The sequence below is a fragment of the Hemicordylus capensis genome, chromosome 1 (genome assembly GCF_027244095.1).
Source record: "Hemicordylus capensis ecotype Gifberg chromosome 1, rHemCap1.1.pri, whole genome shotgun sequence".
NCBI lineage: Eukaryota > Metazoa > Chordata > Lepidosauria > Squamata > Cordylidae > Hemicordylus > Hemicordylus capensis.
Genome location: NC_069657.1, coordinates 21,711,614 through 21,734,123, shown reverse-complemented (window position 1 = coordinate 21,734,123; position 22,510 = coordinate 21,711,614). Strand labels below are relative to the sequence as shown.

The following is a 22,510-nucleotide window of genomic DNA, read 5'->3' as shown; positions in this document are numbered from 1 at the left end:
TATGTAATTCTCCTGGGTGAGCCTTGGAATGTGCGTCCCAGCCACCACCTGATTGGCTGGGCGGCAGAGGCACCTGATTGGCTGAGGCGCACCCAGGAGAATTGGTTGCTGCGGTGGGCCCAGTCACGGAGGTGAGGCAGTGGCAGCAGGCCCGGCCATGGAGGCAAGGCGGCAGCGGGCCTGGCCCCGGCGGCAGCACTCGGCCCGGCTGCGGCACTTGGCCCGGCAGCCTGGGCCCGGCACGGGCTGGCTAGAGACTGAGGCAGAAGGGGGGGGGGGAAGAGGTAGCCGGCCCCAAAGAGTGCAAAGATACTCTGTGCGGGGTTGGCTAGTTTATTCATATTTCCTATTTCTTCTTAGAACCTGACAGCTGACTGTATTTACTCTAATAGAAGGTGACTCTGAATGTAAGACGATGCCTTAGAAGATAGAGGCTAAATACAGGTCATATCTGCATTTACCCAAAAGAAAGAGGAATCTGAATCTAAGATTACCCTCACCCTGAATATTTAACTGGAAAGAACTGGGGGAAGCCTCATCTTAGATTTGGGTAAATACGTTACATGGGGTTCCCAGGCAGGCACGCATCCAGGCACTCACCAGATCTAAACCCACTAAGTTTCAGCAAGGTAGCTCTATCGTGAGCCCTCAGGCTTGGTGTATTGGACTCTCATTACAATTTGGGAGGTCAAAATTCAAATTCAGCATGAGGCATGAACTTGAGGTGAAACTAGGTGCAGGAAGGAGGCTGCTTTGGATTGGGGTTTGCACTCAAAGGAGGAGGGTTTAAACTTGCTTCTGTGCCAATTCCCTGATTTAATCCACTGCCTCCTGGGTTCAGGTGGATTAGTGGTGGGTGAGAAAACTTACAAGCACAGTTTTTGTGCCCATAGGTTTCCCTCTCCATGGCTAATAACAGCTTTGAGAAACAATGAGGTTATTCACACAATTGAAAACTGTGTTCTACCCAGGTTTGGGAAATGTGTGTACTCCCAATTTTTGACTGTGTGGAAGCAAGGTTAGAGGAAAACCTGGGTAGAAGTGATTGTGTGGGAGCAAGGTTAGAAGAAAATCTGGGTAGCTTTTTCTCCTACCTTGCTTCCACACAATCACTGTTACCCAGGTTTCCATCTAACCTTGCTTCCACACAATCAAAAATTGGGAGTACACACAGTTCCCAAGCCCAGGTAGAACACAGTTTTCGATTGTGTGAATGACCTCAATGTGGACTGGGGCTGTGGCAAAGAGGAGAAGGATTAGACCACATCCCCTCACTCTTTGCACAACCCCAATCCAAAATGGCCCCCCAGCTGCTTTCTGAAAAAGAAAAAAGTTATCAGAGTTTCAGTTAGAGAAGCCCTATGTCACATCTGCTTTGGCCCTCATAAATACCATCTTGGAAATAATCACCCTTTCTCAGCTTCAGGTGATGATCCGGGAAATGAAAACAATATTCTTTGCCTTCTCGAAGCTGAGGGGGTCACATTCAACAGTGAGCAGAGAAAATGGCAAACAGCAAAAGGCAGCAGAAGTCACTCTTTCTGCCTTATGTATGTTTAAATTTTTGAACGTTATCTAGTCATAATGATTGAATGATATTGATTGTAAGACATGTTTATAGAACATAAACATGGGAAAACATAGGAAAACACGTGAACTTGCACCAAAACAAAACCCCTTGAGCAGAGGGGAGGGGCTGCTTCCCTCAATGCCGCAAGTGCGATTCGAAGTGGTTCGCTCAACGTTTACCCCACAGCATGAAGTCATGTGCGAATAACTCCCAGGAGACAGGGAACTCTGAACCTGACTGTAACAATGACACTGCAGCAGGAGAGCTAACCCTTCCCCCCACAATTGTATATTTTTCCACTGTGAGACTAATAGCAGGGTTGTTGTTTTTTGGCAGGGAGGGGGGAGATTTAGATAGGGGAAATGGTTGGGGAGGAAAGATTAAACCCCCTCAACCAATGCTGCTGCTCTGAACAACTCTGGAGCCTCTCATGTCCTCTTCAAGGCAGGGGTTTTCATACTGGGACCCTCGTATGTTGTTGGACTACAGTTCCTATTGTCCCCCCAGCCACAATGGCCTTTGACCATATTGGCTGAGGATGGTGAGAGTTCTTAGTCCAGCCCAAGTTTGGGAGCCCAAGTTTGAGAACCTCTGCTTTAAGGTAAAAATAAAAATGTCAGGCAATTTTAGCTCAGGACTCCCATGTCTCCTGCAGTTTGGCGCTCAGCCAACTTCACAAACAATTGGTACAGGTATTGTCAGAGCCCTACCCTTGACTATGAAGATGACTCAGGTTCCCTTGGTGCCAAGTTTCACCGTCTCCTGTATTGTGGAGTGGACATGGGCTCTTGGCCAGTCACTTACTACATTACTGTGAACCCTACACTGCAAAGATGTGAGGTATTAACCTACCCTACATCAACACAAGCAGGGATGTTGGCAAATGTATGCAAGTTCAGGCTTTGGGAGGAATCCATGAGGCTTGGAAGAGATTCCACCCCCCACACACCCACACACCAAGGGAGGAGTTATTTTGCACTCTGAAAAGTTATTCCCTGTTCCCCAAAGTTATTCCCTGTTCCCCAGCCCTGTTCAGACACTATGTTGAACACTCATACAATGAGTGTAGAGTGTACACAGGTGTAGATCTGTATACATCGGTATATAGGTACAGTCATTCACACGTTCCGTACACTTCACATCTATACCATGCATTTGGGCCTGTACCTAGGTTAACTTTTTAAATAAACACAGGCACAACCATTGAGAAAAAGACATGTAGGAGTGTCTGTACACTCCTACATGTCTTTTTCTGCACACTTGTGCAACATAATAAGGTTGTTGCCCACCCACATGATCTGCACTGCTCCCAGCAGCATGGATCCCTGGAGGCTGGGAAAAATGAGTCCCGGCCTCCAGGAATCCCATTCCCACAATGCATGAGCACTATGAGAGCCCCAATGGGTGCACTGGGGGATCTTCCTTGGAGCTCTAGGTGCCTGCCTGACCCTGTGCATCCACATGACCCTGAACCTGGGGTTAAAGGTTCACACTCTTTAACATAGGTTAAAGCCAGGGGTACATTCCCAGGCTTGCAGCAGAGGCAGCACTGGGATCAGCCTCGATCCCAGTGCTGCACACAAGGAACTCAACCCAGGTTTGGGCTGCCCTGCCTGGGTTAAACTGCTCGTGTGCACAGACTCACTATCTGTCAGCGCCCAGACTTTACTTACTAGTCTTGCAAGTGGGAGAAATAGCAGCAGCACCACACGGGGAGGCTTTCTTTTTCTCCTCCCAACCATCATGCTGGTGTACTCCAGAGGAGGACACCATGGAACAAGTGGTCGTGGCAGTGCTGCATGGCACCCAGGAAGTCCCCCTACCTCCTTTCTTTGTGCTTTGACATGTTGCAGAGCAGCATGCCAAGCAAATGCGTGATGGTCCTTGGGATCTGGAGCTTACCCAAGGGCAACTGCAATGCATTTGCATAGGTAGGTCCCATTGCCCGTCTGTTTCCTACGCCATCACAGCACTCATGAAATGAAGCTTAACCTAAACGCTGCCTTCATCCTGCCAAGAGATACATAACATCTTACCTTAATAGCTGGAGCTGCTTGAAACAAGTAGCAAATTAAAATGCATGTAGTGCTTGATCTTTGCATTTTCACTTAGGAACATAGGAAGCTGCCATATACTGAGTCAGACCATTGGTCTATCTAGCCCAGTACTGTCTTCACAGACTGGCAGCGGCTTCTCCAGGGTTGCAGGCAGGAATCTCTCTCAGCCCTATCTTGGAGAAGCCAGGGAGGGAACTTGAAACCTTCTGCTCTTCCCAGAGCGGCTTCATCCCCTAAGAGGAATATCTTGCAGTGCTCACACATCAAGTCTCCCTTTCATATGCAACCAGGGCAGACCCTGCTTAGCTAAGGGGATAAGTCATGCTCACTACCACAAGACCAGCTCTCCTCTCCTATGGCTTCTTCATTCCACTTTCTGCTGGATACAAAGTCTCTTAAATATAAGGATCCAGGAGATAAGGAGAAATGCCACATGCCTTGAGCATTTCTCTGGATACTATGCAAATGCTTGTCAAATGAAAATATTTGTGTCTATTTTTCTCTACGCTAGTATGCAACCTTTCCATTTTTTAAAACAATCTCCTAAACAAAGTACAATGCTGGGCAGATTAGCTTGCATCCAAGATACCTACACTGTGGTTTGTATATTTATTTCTCATTGGATCACACATTGGCTTCCATTCGACTTCCTCTTGTTGTTTCAAACATACTTTGCTTTTGTCACCACTTTTCCCGTCCAATGAAAACAATTCTGAAAGAACCCATTTGACCCCCAAATATGGCATATATACAGCATAGTGGTTTAAAAAAAATAAATGAATGGACTGAAGAGGAAAAGAAAAAGTAGAGTGCCCTCTAGTGATATCCAAAAGCAGACTGAGCAGCATATGCTGAAATTGATTCCACAGTGATTACTATGATCATTATTTATCATGAAGATTGGTACTCTGCTCTTCAGTTTGAATTTTATGTCTAACACATGTACACTCTATGTATAGTGTGCATTCATACAGATCTGTACATAATGTTCTTATGTACAGAAATTCTTCTGTCTCTCCCATAACACTAAAACCAGGGGTCACTCCATAAAATTGATTGCCAGGAGGTTTAGGACCAACAAACGGAAGTACTTTTTCACACAACGCGTGATCCACTTGTGGAACTCTCTGACACAGGATGTGGTAACAGCCAACAACCTGGATGGCTTGAAGAGGGGTTTGGATGACTTCATGGAGGAGAGGTCTATCAATGGCTACTAGTCGGAGGGCTATAGGCCACCTCCAGCCTCAAAGGCAGGATGCCTCTGAGTACCAGTTGCAGGGCAGTAACAGCAGGAGAGAGGGCATGCCCTCAACTCCTGCCTGTGGCTTCCAGTGGCATCTGGTGGGCCACTGTGCGAAACAGGATGCTGGACTAGATGGGCCTTCTTGGGCCTGATCCAGCAGGGCTGTTCTTATGTTCTTATGTTATTCACACATTATGCTTGGAGTATACAGTAATATGTTTCTTAACCTTATCCTGCATTCAAGGTGTCCTGGACTCAGGTTCTCTTTTAAAATGAACTCAGGTGTAGTCCTTCACACAAAAACACATGCATGTGTATGGACATCGGTACACACATACAACATACTAAGGCAGTTCACACAATCAAGAATAGGGTAGTGGAAGCCTCCTAACTTAGTTTGGAAGCTGTGCAAACTCCCAATATTTGATCGTCTGTCCATTTAAAAGGTTGGAGGTGCCATCCATGATTATGTGCTAAGCAGCAGCTGGGTCGGAGGGCTTTTTCTCCTACCTTGTTGAAGAAGTGGGGAAGGCTGCTACAGTACAGTACAGTAGGAGGGAACCCTCTGACATGATCACAGATGATACTTCCAACCTTGTTTTTAACTGATAGATGGTCAAATATTGGGAGTGCGCACAGCTCCCAAACTAGGGTAGGAGGCTTCTCCTACAAAGGAACATAGGAAGCTGCCATATACCGAGTCAGACCATACGTTCATCTAGCTCAGTATTGTCTACACAGACTGGCAGCAGCTTCTCCAAGGTTGCAGGCAGAAATTTCTCTCAGCCCTAATCCTGGAGATGCCAGGGAAGGAACTTGGAACCAAGATGCATTTCCCAGAGCGAATCCATCCCCTGAGGGGAATATCTTACAGTGCTCACACTTCTAGTCTCCCATTCATATGCAACCAGGGTGGACCCTGCTTAGCTAAGGGGACAAGTCATGCTTGCTACCACAAGACCAGCTCTCTTCCCTTAGACCTACCCTACTCTTGATCGTGTGAATTGCCCTACTATCTAAATAGGGCTGTCATTTTTAAGAAAACCAATAAAGGTCCAGCAGGGAAACCTATGTAAAAGAGTTAACGTTAAAAGGCCTGAGCAAACAGAAATGTTTTCACCTGGTGCTGGAAAGTCATCAGAGCTGGCACTAGGTGCCCACTCAGGTGAACTAGTAAAAAGGGACATGTTGGCAGGTATGGGTGAGCTGTCCCAGGAGATGCATTTCACAACCAGGGTGCCACAACAACCAAAAAGACTCTTTTCCCCAATCACTGCCTGCCTCCCAACAGAGAATGGGGGAACGTGGAGAAGAATTGAGGATAATCTTAGAACTCAGGGAGGTTGTGTGGTTGCTATTAATCATGGCCTCCAGGACTGGCCTGACAGAGAGAGGTAAATGAGGTACCTGCCCAGGATTGCTGCATACACATTTCATTTTTCAGGATGTTAGCCAGTATCTTTTGTCAATGATGTTGTAAAGTGGTGTGTGTGTGTGTATGTGTGTGTGTGTGTGTTTTGGGGTGGGTGGGGGTTGCATTATTTTAAATTTGGTAAGCCTCCTCAGTTCCTTGGAAATTAGATAGGGTATATATTCCTAAATAAAGTGAAGACAAATGTATCTCCCTACAGCAACAGTTGCAGGATTTTCTTCTGCAGGGCAAGTTTATTTTATTTTATTTTATTTTATTTTATTTTATTTATTTATTGTTGCATTTATATACTGCCTTTCATTAAAAACAATCGCAAGGTGGTTTACAAAAGTTAAAAAACATACAATAAAATGACAATAAGAATATTAAGCTAAAAATATAAAAACAAACCAAATTTAAAATCTATAAAATAACAAGCATAAAAACGATACAACAGGTAAAAACACACAGAAGCAGCAATAAAAATAATTATGTAAAAGCCTGGATAAAAAGCCAAGATTTAACAAGCTTTCTAAAAGCTGTGATGGAGTCCAAGGAACGAATGGCCACTGGGAGAGCATTCCAAAGTCTGCGGGCAGCAACAGAGAAGGCCCTGTCCTGAGTGCATGACAGCTGGGCCTCCCTCATTGTCGGCACCCGGAGCAGAGTCCCCTCAGAGGTCCTCGTCAAGCGGGCAGCAACCTTTGGGAGCAGGTGGTCTCTCAAGTACCCCGGGCCCAAACTGTTAAGGGCTTTAAAGGTCAAAACCAGCACCTTGAATGGGACCCGGAAATGAATTGGCAGCCAGTGCAACTCTTTCAGAATGGGTGTGATGTGCTCCCAACGGGCAGCTCCGGATAAAACCCTAGCTGCCGCGTTTTTCACTAGCTGCAGTTTCCAGATATTCTTCAAGGGCAGCCCCATGTAGAGCGTGTTACAGTAATCCAGCCATGGTGTGATTAAGGCATGGGTAACCGTGGCCAGATCTGCCTTCTCGAGAAAAGGACGCAGCTGGCACACTAGCCAAAGCCGTGCAAAGGCACCCCTGGCCACCACCTCCACTTGAGCTTCCAAAAGCAGAGCCGGGTCCAGTAGTACCTGCTCCTTCAAGGGGAGTGCAACCCCATCCAGAACCACTAAAATCTCCTCATCCCGATTGGCTCTCCTACTGACCAACAGTACCTCCATCTTGTCCGGATTCAACTTCAGTTTATTAGCCCACATCCAACCTATCACGGCCTCCAGCCCCTGATTCAGGACATCCACCGCCTCCCTAGGATCAGGTGACAAGGAGAGATAGAGCTGAGTGTCATCCGCATATTGCTGACAACTCAGTCCAAGTCCCCGGATGACCTCTCCCAGTGGCTTCATGTAGATGTTAAACAGCATGGGGGACAAGACCGAACCCTGCGGGACCCCACAGGCCAACGGCCACGGGGCTGAGCAGTAGTCCCCCAGCACCACCTTCTGGACCCTTCCTTCAAGAAAGGACCGGAACCACTGCAACGCAGTACCTCCGATTCCCATACTCGAGAGGCGGCCCAGAAGGATACCATGGTCGATGGTATCGAACGCCGCCAAGAGGTCCAGCAAAACCAACAGGGACGCACTCCGCCTGTCTAGTTCCTGGCGTAGGTCATCTACTAGAGCGACCAAGACAGTCTCAGTCCCATATCTGGGGCAGAAGCCAGATTGAAGAGGGTCCAGATAATCCGTATCATCCAGGACCCTCTGCAGCTGGGACGCCACTGTGTCCTGCGGGAAAAGTTCTGCTTTTCCCTACCTTTGCTGCTGTCCCAGATACACTCACCTGGCTCTGATTCCAGTGAAGTTTTGTTGCACCCTTTATGCTTGGCGCAGGCTTTGATTTTTCAAAATCTTTTTTTCACCAGGTACTCAGATATTTATCCATTTATTTAGTGGCTGACATACAGAGCAAGGATGCATTGGAGCAGCAAGTGAACGGCCTAATAGAACTTAACAACTCACTGCCCTGGTGAAGTGGGGGAAGCCGCAAATGTTGACACACCCCTTTCCCCCAGGAAGCCCTTGGTGCTACGCAAAAACATGTCCCTGGTTGTGTGTAGCCACTTCCCATCCACAGCGGACTCGGCACTCAAGCCAGGTATTCCTGTCTTCACCCTCATTTACACTTCCTGCATTTGTGTGTAGATTTACTGTCCAAAATCACTCATACTCAAGATTTTAAAATTTAACAGTACTTCCTTGACAAAGGGATGGCGATTCCTCTCTCTCCCGTATGTCCAGTTATAATTAGGAAGGATACTGGACCTTGAGAATATACCAATACTTTAGGTGGATCAGCTCCTCAGCAGCAGAATCTTGCTTGCCTGTTTCTGAGAAGCATCTGAGTTGTTGGCATCTGGGAAGACCGAGCAAACACAGTTTCTTACACTCTGCAAGGAAACACGTTGGCCCCAGCAAAGATGATTACTGGCATACAGCCCAAGCAAGGACCACCTCCAGCTTCAAGGGCAGGGTGCCTCTGAGTATCAGTTGCAGGGGAGTAATGGCAGGAGAGAGGGCACGCCCTCAACTCCTGTCTGTGGCTTCCAGCAGCATCTGGTGGGCCACCGTGCGAAACAGGATGCTGGACTACATGGGCCTTGGGCCTGATCCAGCAGGGATGTTCTTATGTTCTTATGTAAGAAGGGTTGCCTTCCATTTCTGAAGTATCTTCATGCTGCCAAGCCTGGAATAGCTAGATACAGACCTATAGATTGGTCTGTTGCTTGGTTTTGCCAGTAGATTTTTGATGTAGCAGAAATAAATGCAGCAATCAAGCATTTTAAATAATATTGCCATGCCAGTCTTGGGCAATATACAATTAAAACATTCAGAGCCACTAATTGGAAATGATCCCAACAACGAGAAGCAGAGCGTGTGTGGCATTTCATTTAGCAGCACGCTCTCAGTTGTTACATGAAATTGTCCAGAGCAGCCAAACCACCAGCCAGCCAGCATTCATTCGTTTGTTCATTAATTCATTCAATCGCTCATTCCCCTGATCAAAGCATTCAAATTAATGGGGATTCTGAGTTCCGTGGCCCGCAGACCCTTGAGATGTAAAACTGTTGCTATGGAAAATGCTGAGTTATTGACACTCATGATACTTGCCTAAGCTGGTTGGTAGTAAAAAACATTGCACTTATTTCCCATCAAGATATGCCCTACAAGTTGATATTAGCCACATGACAGAGGGGGAAAAAAACCCACTTAGGAATATAGCAACATAGGAAGCTACCATGCAGGGGTGTAGCAAGGTTGGAATGGGCCCAGAGACAAGATTTTAAAATGGGCCCCTCGCTGATATATATATATATACACACACACTTCACAATATATAGTGCACTCACACTCACATCCCCATTATGAATATGGCGAATAGCTAGTTCACATTGAATCTGGTTTTTTTACTCTCTGCTACTGCCAATCTCCAAGAGGCTCAACATAATTCATAGGGGATGCAACACAGGCAGGTGGGGAGTCATGTGACGTGCCTCTGGGGGGGCCCTTGAGGCAGTGGGGCCCCAAGACGACTGCCTCCCCTTGCCTAATGGTAGTTACGCCCCTGCTACCATGTCCCCCTGCTAAACTGGCAAAGAGGCACCTTTTAATGTGGTGATTCTCTTTATTTAGCAGGGGGAGAGTAACTGGCCCTATCCACCCCCAGCACAGTACCTCCCGTGACTGTTGCAGGTGTCTATCTTGTGTTTCTTTTTAGATTGTGAGCCCTTTGAAGACAGGGATCCATCTTATTTATTTATTATTTCTCTGTGTAAACCGCCCTGAGCCATTTTTAGAAGGGTGGTAAAGAAATCAAATTATTATTATTATTATTATTATTAATAATAATAATAATAATAATAATAAATAATATGCTGAGTCAGATCATACAGCCATCTAGTTCAGTATTGTCTTCACAGACTGGCAGCAGCTTCTCCAAGGTTGCAGGCAGGAATCTCTCTCAGCCCTATCTTGGAGATGCTGCCAGGGAGGGAACTTGGAACCTTCTGCTCTTCCCAGAGCGGCCCCATCCCTTAAGGGGAATCTCTTACAGAGCTCACACATCTAGTCTCCCATTCATATGCAACCAGGGTGGACCCTGCTTAGCTAATGGGACAAGTCATGCTTGCTACCACAAGACCAGCTCTCCTCTCAGGCTTGTATTGTGCCTGTATGTTTCCCACACTATAGGACTAATAGCAGCTTTGGAGAGTGAGCATAGGGACATGGGAAACTGCCTTCTACTGAGTCAGACCATTGGTCCAGCTGGCTCAGTATCGTCTACTCTGGAAGTGGCTCTCCAAAGTTTCAGACCTTTTCCCAGCCCAACCTGGAAGTTTTTCACACAGGGTTTTAAAAGCCCTTTAACTCGCATCGCCTCCGGAATGGAGGGGGTGCATTCACATATCGTCCAGATTTACCCAGAAGTCCCTGTGTGTTATCGGAGAGCAGTTCACACACACTTGCGGTTTTTCACTGCGTCTTAAGAGTGTAGCCTGATTTATATCCAGGGTAAAAAAATTCACTATGCATTGGTTTTTTGGGACAACTTTCAGTTCACAGTAAACTCACGGGCAAAGCCTGCTGTGTTCAAAAGTCCCTGGAGATGCCAAGGATAGAACCTGGGACTTTCTGCATGCAGAGCAGCTGCCATACTACTTCTAATGCAAATAAGCTTATTGCAAGATAACTGTTTTTGTTGCATCCTCGCCAAGGAAAAATAAAACTGTATTATATTATTTCTATTTTCATTGTCCTTTTTGTTAGAATAATACTTTTTTAAAAAATGCTTTGCTTGATGTAGTTTAGGGTCTCAGCACATTATAATCTGGCCCTGAAGCTATGGCCCCAGGCCCCGAGGTTAGGTGGAAAGGCTTAAATACTCCTCTTCCAGGATTGCTGCTCTGATAAAGACTGGAGCTCCCCTAGGGCTGCTTTAAAGTAAAACAGAAGAAGATGGAAACAAGTTGTTCTAGTAAGAACTAATCTGCCTACTTCCTTTCTCTACAACGGGACTAAATTTGGTTCAAATTTCAGGCAAAAAAGTTATATCCAAGATGGATATAATTAATGCATGTAAAACCTACCACATACTGTAGCAGCCATCCAATCAATCTCTTCATTGAGACCATGGGGCATAACAGTTTGGAGTTGGTGTATCCAATACACTTCTCATCTTTGTACTTTTTTTAGGGAGGTTATTCTCAGGGGTCTTTATCTTCTCTATGCACCAGAATTTCAAATCCTTTTCAGTATGTCCATATTAGTTAAAGTAGTCAACCTGGGGTGCCTGAGCTTCCCCTCTTCTAATACAGCTTTTATGTTCTCCTATATATGTCTTGATCATCCTGGTTGTCATCCCAACATACAGAAGTTTGCATGGACATCGAATGAGGTAGATAACCCCCTTACTGCTAGAAGTGAAGAAGTCATAGATCTTATAGAGTCTCTCATTATGCGGATTCTGAAATTCCTCTAATTCCATGCAATATAAAAAAACATCGCACCTACCACATGGGTGTTGTCCCTTAGGTCTAGATACATCTATAGTGGTCATCTCCAGAGCACTGTTCTTTCTCTGCACCAACATATCCTTCAAATTGTGGGTATGTTTGTAAGTGAACATAGGAGTATCCTTACATCCTGGGACATTTCCCAGGTGGTACCAATGTTTCTCTATAATGCTCTTCACCAAGTGAGAATGTGTATTAAAGGTTAAAGATATAACCATTCTGTTCTTATTTTCATTTTTCCCTTTAGGTATTAAAAGAGTCCTTCTATCTGCATTCTTAGCCTTGTGAAATGCCTGTTTTAATATTTTCTGCGGATATCCTCTATCTCTCAATTGTCCCATCAATATGTAAAGGCTGACATAGTATTATAATTATGGCAAAATCCGATCATCTGTGAATATGGAAGATTTCTTTTCAAATTGGTTGGATGATGACTGTCATATTTCAAAAAAGAACTGGCATCTGTAGGTTTCCTGTAAACATCTGTATCATTAGATATCTCAATATTAACATCCAGAAAGTGAATACTGTCATTATCAGAAGTTATCTCAAATTTAATAAATTTATGTGCAGAGTTGTTTGTTGGTTTTTTAAAACTCCAAATAGCTCCAATTCATTGACCGTGCCTTTCCAAGATTATGAAGATGTCATCCAAGTATATCTTATAGACTTTTCTCTTTAATAAGGATTTTATAATAGAAAAGTTAAAAAGTGACTCTTCAGCCACTTAAAATGTAACCTTCTCTTACCATGACTCAAAAGGTGAGTTTTTTTTTAAAGGGACCATATTATGATTTTCACTAAAAGGCTAAAAGCCTATAAAAGTATAAAAATGTTGACTACATCATAAGAAACAATATATATCTACTCAATAACTACTAAATTTACAATATTGACAACAATACACATGCTAAAAACAAAATTTAAAATGGATCAAATACTTTAACCTTAAGTTTATGCATCTGCCATCTTGAATCAGGGTGGATGACATTGTCACAAACTATGCCATTGAGGTTTCCGTGTGTGTCACTCACTACAACCGTACCTAATTTGCTCCAAATCGGTTAGACAGTCCTCAAGTTAGTGCACCTGTGCCTCAAATGTTCACACGTCTGCCATCTTGGATTGGGGTGGATGACATCACCACAAACTATGCCATTGAGGTTTCCCTATGTGTCCCAACAGCTGTAGCAAATTTGGCTCAAATTGGTTAGGCGGTTCACAAGTTAGCCCACTTGTGCCTCACAAGTTTACGTGCCCGCCATCTTGAATTGGGATGGATGACATCATCACAAACTATGCTGCTGAGGTGTCCCTATATGTCCCTACAACTGCACCCAATCTGGTTCATATTGGTCCAGGCATTGTGAAGTTGATAGTGTGGGGCGGGGGACACACACACGGACACATAGAATGCCAGGTGATCTCAGAAGCCTCCTGGAAGGTAGGCGAAAAAATCAGGAGATCCAGTCATGGATCTCGTGTGTCATGTGTGGTGTAGTAGTTAGAGTGTTGGACTAGGACTGGGAAGACCTGCGTTCAAAGCCCCACTCAGCCATGAAAGTGACTGGGTGACTCTGGGCCAGTCACGCATATCTCAGCCTAACCTACCTCACAGGTAGGATAAACATAACCATGTATACCTCTCTGGGCTCCCTGGAGGAAGAGTGGGATATAAATGTAATAATAAATAAATAAATGTGTGGTTTGGTAGAAATGTATGCATGGGACTGTTTGGAAATAGGTCCCTCTGAGCAAAGTGTGGCTAGTTCTTTCTGAGTACCTTTGCATACTCAGAAAGAAGTAAATCAAATCAAATCAAATCTTTATTACAGTCTTTGACAAGCATAAGGTAGGATACATAGATGGCATAAGAAGGCCATAAAGATGGCATTAAAATGATGATTAAAATCTTAAAATCTCTAAATCCTAAAACCTTAATTCCCAAGGGTAAACCTTCAGGATCTCAACATCCTAAAATCCCCAAATCCGAAAACCGTTGTATCCCCAAATCCGAAAATCTGTAGAGCTGTAAAACTATAAAATACTGGTTATAAGATGCTATTGCTAAAACTGAGCTGTAAAAGAAATGTAAGACTCCACTGTGTCAGGCCCGCTTCGGTCTTGCTGCCTACCAGGACCTGACAGATTTTGCACGCTGTAGCGCAGAACTTGGCTACATTATGCGTGGTGGCAGGATTGGAGTCGGAGAGCAGGAGAGAGGCGTAGAATTGGCTTGAATGACCTGGGGACATGAGTATTAGTGGGAGGATGAGGGTGGTACAAATGTCTCTGTACAATGGGCAATCAAGTATGGACATGAGTACCCTTGCATAGGGTACCCAAAGAAGTGTAAGTACCTTTGCAAAGGACTGGTAGAAGGACCCTTGCATAGGATTGCAAGTATAAGTTCCCTGCACAGAGTGGGCACAGAGGAGGAGATTAGCCATGCTACTGGGAAATCAATAAGGGTGTTTGCTATTCCAGTTTATGTCCTGTTATTCTCTTTCACTTCCATAGAACCAATCGCATTATGTTATTTACTTGAGACATGCCCATGAAGTGGGTGGTGTATGGAACAGGGCAAAAGAAGGGAGTTTATTATTATTATTATTATTACATTTATAGCCCGCTCTTCCTCCAAGGAGCCCAGAGCGGTTTACTACATACTTGAGTTTTTCTTTCACAACAACCCTGTGAAGTAGGTTAGGCTGAGAGAGAAGTAACTGGCCCAGAGTCACCCAGCTAGTTTCATGGCTGAATGGGGATTTGAACTCAGGTCTCCCCGGTCCTAGTCCAGCATTCTAACCACTACACCACACTGGCTCCTTAAAGTTTTGCTTTGTAAAGTTTTGCTTTCCTTTTTAAGCACAGTACTTTTTATTTTGGTATTTTCACAATACAAAAGAACAATGTTGTCAAATCTCCAGTTACCACCGGCACGCCAAGTGGCGTCTCAGAACTGGGCCTTCTCTGTAGCTCCTCCAGACCTGTGGAATGCACTCCTGGCAGATATCCGTAGTTTGGGCCCGTCGCTGGCCAAGAGAACCCTAAAGACTTACTTGTTTGATCTGGCCTTCCAAGGTTTTTACATTGTTCTTAAGTATTTTTAATTGGTTTTAAATCGCTCTGAACTGTTTTAAATTTGTTTTTATATTGTTTTAAGCAGTTTGTTTTAAATGCTGGGTTTTTTTGGGGGGGTGTTACTTGTTGTGCTCTTGGATGGGACGGTATAGAAATGTAATAAACAAACAAATATTTTTATAGATTGGCCCCTGTTCAGACATTAAGACCATTCACATGACCATTTGAGGGTGGGTTGGAGGGCCCCTTCCTACCCCGTTAGCTGCACATGAGCAGATCCTCTGTTTGTGTCAGCAAACCCAGGAAAGACACAAATTAAGCCACAAACAACATCCGTTGTTGACATGGAGAGCTTCAAGCATGGACAGTCCTCGAGGCCTAGCATGTCTTCCCAGCATGCTTTGCATTCATAATAGAAAAGCTTCATAACATCAGCAGCTGTCCTCTGGCCACAAATTGCTCAGCAGGAGTTGGACCAGCCTTGCTGAAGTGGCTCCAGCTTCAGGACCATAGAGGGTACTTTTTAGAGTGATATCCCTGATACACGAGGGGCAGGACATGGTTGTTGTATTCTTTCCAGTAGAATACCTGCTAGCTGAGCAAAGACACACCTTTTAAAAGTGGCGATTCTCTTTATTGAGCAGGGGGAGAGCAACTGGCCCTATCCAGCCCCACCACAGCATCCCTTCAGTGGCTGTTGCTAGTGTCTACCTTATGTTTCTTTTTAGATTGTGAGCCCCTTGGGGACAGGGATCCATCACTATTTATTTTTATTTCCCTGTGTAAACTGCTTGGGGAACTTTTGTTGAAAAGTGGTATATAAATATCCATCGTTCTTATTGTTGTTTGTTTGTTGTAACTTTTATGTGTTGTTTAGAAGTTTGTCCCAGTGGTGATCCTGTAGGGTGTAGGGGAGTCAGAAAGGGAGGGAAAGGAGAAGGAGAAAATGGAATTGTTTCTGAACAAACTCTTAGTTAAATCTATATAAGATTACTTTGAGTTTGTGCAGGAAGCAGCTATAAAATAATGGTGGTAGGCACCATCCCAAACCTATGCATGTTCAGTTGAATGTCCCAGTGGTATGTATGTGTGTATATCTGTAGACCAGGGTTTCTTAACCTTGGGCCCCCAGATGTTGTTGGACTACAACTCGCAAAATCCCCAGACATGGCCTTTGTGGCTGGGGATTCTGGGAGTTGTAGTCCAACAATAGCTGGGGGTCCAAGGTTAAGAAACCCTGCTGTAGACTGTCTCTAAACAGTTGAAACCCCTTGAAAAGCAGGGTTCCTAATCACAGGGTAAGAACCCTACATGTGTACAGTTAGTTGTACATGGCATGTAGACATTTGACCAAAAACATGTAAGTCCATTCATTCATGCTGGATATGTTGGGTGGCTGCAACCAGTGCATATCTGGGGAAGGGAATGGGACCATAGCTCAGTGGCACAGCATATGCTTAGCAAGCAGAAAGTCCCAGGTTCAATCCCCGGCACCTCCAGGTAGGTAAGTAGGGCTGAGAAAAATCCCTGCCTGAAGCCCTGGGAAGCTGGTACTGCAAGTCATAGAAGACAATACTCCTTCCACTCATGACTGGAGTGTGTGTGTGTGTGTGTGTGTGTGTGTGTGAGAGAGAGAGAGAGAGAGAGAGAGAGACTTTCCTTCCACTAACAAAAAGAATTTCTGTGAATGATGGTGCACCACTGTACCAAAAATCTAGATACTTCCTGCTACAGTGAAGCAGAAAGCATTGTACGTGCATGCGAATCAGTCCCAAGTCATCCTTTATCACACATGATTCCTTGTTTATGAGGCTGTAATGAAAACATTTCTTTGGATTTGAACACTGTCCTCCCCAGGGGAGTAGCTATAATTGAACGGATGGGTTCAAAGAACCCAGGCCACCAAGTTGCTGAGGGCCCCCGAGCAACACCACTCCCTATTTTCTTTATTATCTCCCTCACTCTAAGGGGCCACCGGAGAGAGGGCCGAACATGGACCCCCTCTCCCCAAGCTACGCCCCTGGTGCACCCCATATCTTCAAGAAACCCTGATCAAAACTCTAATAGTTAGCAGGAATTCCCTGCTAACTTGGCAAGGAGGCACCTTTTAACGTGGTGATATCTCTTTATTTAGCAGTGGGAGAGTAACTGGCCCTATCCACCCCCACCACAGTACCTCCAGTGACTGTTGCTGGTGTGTATCTCATGTTTCTTTTTAGATTGTGAGCCCTTTGGGGACAGGGATCCATCTTATTTATTTATTATTTCTCTGTGTAAACTGCCCTGAGCCATTTTAGGAAGGGCAGTATATAAATTGAATTATTATTATTAATAATAAGAATAAGAATAAGAATAGAACTGTTTTGTGTGTGTGTGTGTGTGTGTGTGTGTGTGTGTGTGTGTGTGTGTGTGTTCTAGATATATTAGAGTTTTGATCATGTTAAATCTGAAGATATTGGTTGACATACAAATTAACCAAGTACAATTGTGCCAGTGCTTTTCCTAACGCAAGGTGATGTATGTGATTTTTGGTGATCCTTTCTTCCTTCAGCAGCTACATGTGCCATGTGCCAACTACATCCCTGAGATCTAGGGACCCTTCAGGATCATAAGAACATAAGAATAGCTCTGCTGGATCAGGCCCAAGGCCCATCTAGTCCAGCATCCTGTTTCACACAGCTGCCCACCGGATGCTACTGGAAGCCTACAGGCAGAATTGCAGGAGGATAGGTGACTGCAGATGGAAAGCTGGATTGCCAAAAATCATGGGGTTCCCATACACAACCAAAAACTCTGGTCTGTCGGTGCAGGGTGTAGAATCCAGAGAATTAAGGATTGTAAAGGTGATCAGGTACTAGAGTAAATTCTGTTGGAAAGTTAAAGGACTTTGCGCTGTCTCTTGCCTCAGACAGTGGAGGACAGACTAGTAAGTCAGAGGGCTAGAGGGTCAAGATATTTGTCATCCCTTCTCCACTGCTCTGATGCTATCCCTTTGAAATATAGATTGCTAATCTTAGGGATTCAACTTCTTTCCTCCTTCTTTCTCTTGCTACCTGGCCGTTTACCTTGCAACATGGCAAGTCTCTTGCCCTGCACCATATGTGCAGAGAAGATGCAGAATCCAACTGCATCCACTTAGATAGATAGATTAGAGATCCTAAATCCTCACTTTCCTATCTAGAATGGAGTTCCTTAATAAATGCCTTTTATATTGATTTGAAACTATGAATTGGCTCCAAGTTACTTTACGCTCAGCACACACGCATGCCTAACTAAATCTGCTGTGTATTGTGCCTCTGTGCACTCTGCTATATTGAAAAGGGATTCTCTCACCACAGAGAATTTCCAACTATTCAACACACCCAGAATTGTAAGATTTAATTATCTTACCTTTTTGTCTATTGCCAGGCTTTTTGTGTATTGTCTGTCACCCTAATAATTGGACTATAATGCAGAGGCTTTCTCAGTATGACCGGCTACTCTCTCCTAAAAAGTGAAAGGAAGAGGGAATTGGTCTACTTGGGCCTTTAGCAGCTTATGGTATCCTGGTGGTGAGAACAATATGTGCAGTTTCCACTTATGCACATTTTCAAAGTGTCTTCCCATTTCTTTCCTACAATAACATCATTTACACATGCACAGGAATGGCAGGAGAGAGAGGCTCAAAGATATATTTAGTGTTGTCTGTGAAAACACCCACGGTGTATGGATCCAGGAAGTATGATTCTCTGCCGACTGTGCACTAGGCATGTCTGCTTGGTAGAGGGTCAGTTTCTTCCTTTATGAGTGATGATGATGAAGTCATCGCAGAAGCTGCTCCCTTCAAGAGATGATGAATTAGAGCCTCTCAAAGATTTGGGGCAGAGTTAATTTCTAGCACTGTTGAACCCTTGGTTTATGCTTTGAGCTGTCAGCTATAGTTAGCTGCCTGAGAGTGTAGCTTTGGCTCCCTTCTGTCACTCACCACGTCCAGTTTTCCTCTTGCTCATTTTTCCAAAGCTCAGTTCCATTTTGCAGCCTTCCCCTTTGCTCCTCACCGGTTATTATTTCCCAGGGCATCCTGCCAGCTGCTCTTCTCAGTAGTGCACTCAACTGGTTTCCCCCACCTCTTGCTCTGGGCATTTCTTTTGGGGTCTTCCAAGGCCAGAGGGCTGAAATGACATGTATTTAAAGAGTGGAACAATTTCCACTTCCTAGCTCACGTGTAAATGTGAAAGTGCACTAGTGTTGAGGCATGCAGAAATTCAGTCAAGAGAAAACCAAACTCCATATTTCATTGCCGAGGGGTTGGGGGTGGGGCAAGCAAATCCCTACACACAGGATATAGGATGGGAGATAACTAACTTGGCATGTGAAGAGGATTTCAGGATTGCAGCCACTCTCAGCAATGTGATGCAGCTGCAAAAAGTCTAAAGCAATTTTAGGCTGCATGACCTTCAGATGAGGGTTGACTAGTGAGGTGATGACTTTTTGTTACTTGGAAACTCTAGTCTGAATCAAACATTGAGGTAATTCTCATTACTAGCCGTACTCAAGTAGGGCAGCACCAGCGCTAGCCCGAGTAGGGCTGGCCGTGAGTAGGGATGGGCCCGGACCAGTCCGGAGGCCATTCTAAAGGCCTCCGGAATGGTCCGGAATGGTCCAGACCTGGGCAGTCCGGTTCGGGTGGGTGGGGGGCTTTAAGAGCGGGTGGAGGGTTTACTTACCCCTCCCGTCTCTTTCCCGTTCTGGCGCCATAAGTTTAGTAGTAATTGGGGCGGCAGGATACCTCCCTGCTGCCCCTTCCCCGCTGCTGCTCTGAAAAACTCCCAGAAGTTCTTTGCGCGCACGCACATCACAGAGACGTGAAGCGCGCGCATTATGTGTGCGCGCACAAAGTACTTCTGGGAGTTTTGCAGAGCAGCAGTGGGGAAGGGGCGGCAGGGAGGTATCCTGCTGCCCCAATTACTACTAAACTTACGGCGCCAGAATGGGAAAGAGGTGGGAGAGGTAAGTAAACCCTCCACCCGCTCTTAAAGCCACCCCCCACCCCAGTGCCGGACCGCAGTTTGGCGGTTCTGTGCATACTCCTAGCCGTGAGAACCACCAGGATTGCTCCTCAACTGGTGTTCCTCAACCAAGTAAAGCTAAAGTGTGCCGTTGAGTCAGAGTCAATTCCTGGTGCCCACAGAGCCCTGTGGTTGTCTTTGGTAGAATACAGGAGGGGTTTGTCACTGCCTCCTCCTGCGCAGTATGAGATGATGCCTTTCAGCATCTTCCTATATCGCTGCTGCCCGATATAGGTGTTTCCCATAGTCCGGGAAACATACCAGCAGGGATTCAAACCGGCAACCTCATGCTTGCTAGGCAAGCCATTTCCCCGCTGAGTCATTAGCCAGGTAGCCTGGGGTGGGTTTTTTTTTTTTTTTTTTGCATCTGTACTCTCCTACCCCACTGCCTGGTCATGTGGGTGCACAGGCTTCCAGCACCTCCATTTGGGTTACCAGCATCCATTATCACCATAGAGGTCGGGGGAAGGAGCAACCCAGATTCAGGAATTTCCTTAAGGCACTATGCTGCTTGTGCAGTGCATTGTGGGATATTTGGAGGCCAGACATCCTTCCCCAGCCTCTGGAGAAGTGCACCACTTGCTGCAGCACCGATCGTATGGGTGCATGAATGGCGACACCTGGTGGCACCTGGAGCAGCATCTATCGTGTGTGTAGGGGAGGTAGGTAGGATCCTGCCTCTCCCCCAGCCCAACTGCTCATGTGAATGACCTTATTATGCTGTATGACGCTATGGATATCTGTACACTCATACATGTTTTTGGTGATAATGACTGTGTCTGCATTCATTTTAAAAGGGAACTTGGGTACAGGTCTCTCAAATGCAGTTAGGAAGTGTACTGCTGTACCTGTGTCCAACGGACCTATGTACATTGTGTGAATACAGTAGAACCTTGTTATTCACAGTACCGCTATTCATGGTTCTGCGTATTCACTGGTGTTTAATTGACACTCATTTTCATTACCCACAGATACGAAAGGGTTCAAATCCACATATCTGCAGATCCTAGAGGACTGGAAGTGACCGCAGAGGTCACTTCCGACCGCCATTTTGTCAGGAGGAGACAGGAGGAGCCATTTTGTGGCTCGTTTCTTAAAAAAAAAAAAACCCCACACAACCCATGTATCGGAGTTTCCCACCCTCCTCCGTGAGACAGGATTGTTTACCCAGTCAAAAAGCAGTGTACCGAGAGAAGCAGGGGGCTCCAGATGCCAGGACAACCCCAGTAATTACCTTTCAGAAGTCAGGAAGGGCTCAGAGAGGTGTGCAACAGCTGCTGGGGGATGGACAGGTGCAGCCCAGGAGGCAGCAGAGTGGTGGAGACGGAGTAGGGATGATATCAGCTCCACAACAGCAGACAGGTGTAGCAAGGCTAATGAAGGGGGCGGAGTTGGAGAACAAGTCCCCTTTGGAGGCCAGGGATTGGGTGGTCAATCCATTTGCCTGGCCAGGGAAGAAGGAGCAAGCTGGAAGCAGGGGCAGAATGTCCTGAATGTAGGGCTTTATTTAAGGCAGGGGCTGCCGAAGATGAGACGATCAGCAGGGATGGGGTTTGCTAGTCTGGTGGACTCCCAGAGAGGAGCTCAGGCTTTTGGCTCCCACTGATAGGAGAAGGGGTAGAGTGACTATACTCCCCTCCTCCCCCAACTCTGAGGCAATGCCCGTGCCTATAACTTAGTGCAAGAGGGTGGAAAGTTTATCTAGATAATTCTTCCTCCCTAAACACGGACACCACGATTTTTTTGCAGTTAGGGAGGCATTCCATAGGTTGGGGGGGTGGCATTCCTGAGGACATGGGAGCACAATATAGAAAACAGTTTCAATTATTTTTCCTTTTTTGGGGTGGCTTTTTTTTGGCAATTTCCCTAACCTTTTTGCTCACTTCTGGAACCTAACTCCCCCTTTCCCCATTGGCATAATGCCTCGTTACTCATGGTTTCTTAACTCATGGTAGTAGGAACCGCTGCAAGTAATGAGGTTTGCCTGTAATTGTACCTGTGTACAGATCTGTACCTGTGTACACTGTACACATGAATGAATGATGAACATAATGTGTGAATAAAGCTTATGATTCTATAGTTTCAAATAAGAAATAATGGCTGACATCCAGACTAATGCTCATGCTGCCAATTCTATGCTGGGGCAAGTAGGGGGAGTATTTCTATCAATTACTCCTTCTTTCTGCAGCCCATAGTGTCTGCTGAGAATATGTCCGTGATGGCCATGTGGTCCTCAGGGACATACTTTCAGGAGGTACCATATGCTTCAGAGTGAAGGGGAGATCAACAAAAATCACCTCTCCTTGCTAGCACCAGTGCAGGGTTAACACTGCAAGCACCATGTTAAACTGGATGTCAGCCATATCCCACTGTATTCCACATCAGTCAGAACTCATCTGGATGTAGACAAATTTGAATGGGTTCAGAGGAAGGCAAAGAAGATGGCCAGGGATCTGTAAACCAAGTCCTATGAAGAACACTTCAACGAGTGGGGTATGTCTAGCCTGGAGAAGAGGAGACTAAGTGTTGGGGGATAATTACTTATATAGCAGAG

The 22,510-nt window shown here is 45.5% G+C and overlaps 1 long non-coding RNA gene across 1 annotated transcript; it reads left to right on the top strand.

The window, feature by feature from the left end:
- The first annotated feature begins 1,418 nt into the window (after positions 1 to 1,418).
- On the top strand, positions 1,419 to 12,278 carry LOC128325949 (uncharacterized). Its single transcript, XR_008307757.1, has 3 exons — positions 1,419 to 1,550; positions 11,683 to 11,706; positions 12,072 to 12,278. It is a non-coding gene; the product is annotated as an uncharacterized LOC128325949 (long non-coding RNA).
- The last annotated feature ends 10,232 nt before the right edge of the window (positions 12,279 to 22,510 follow it).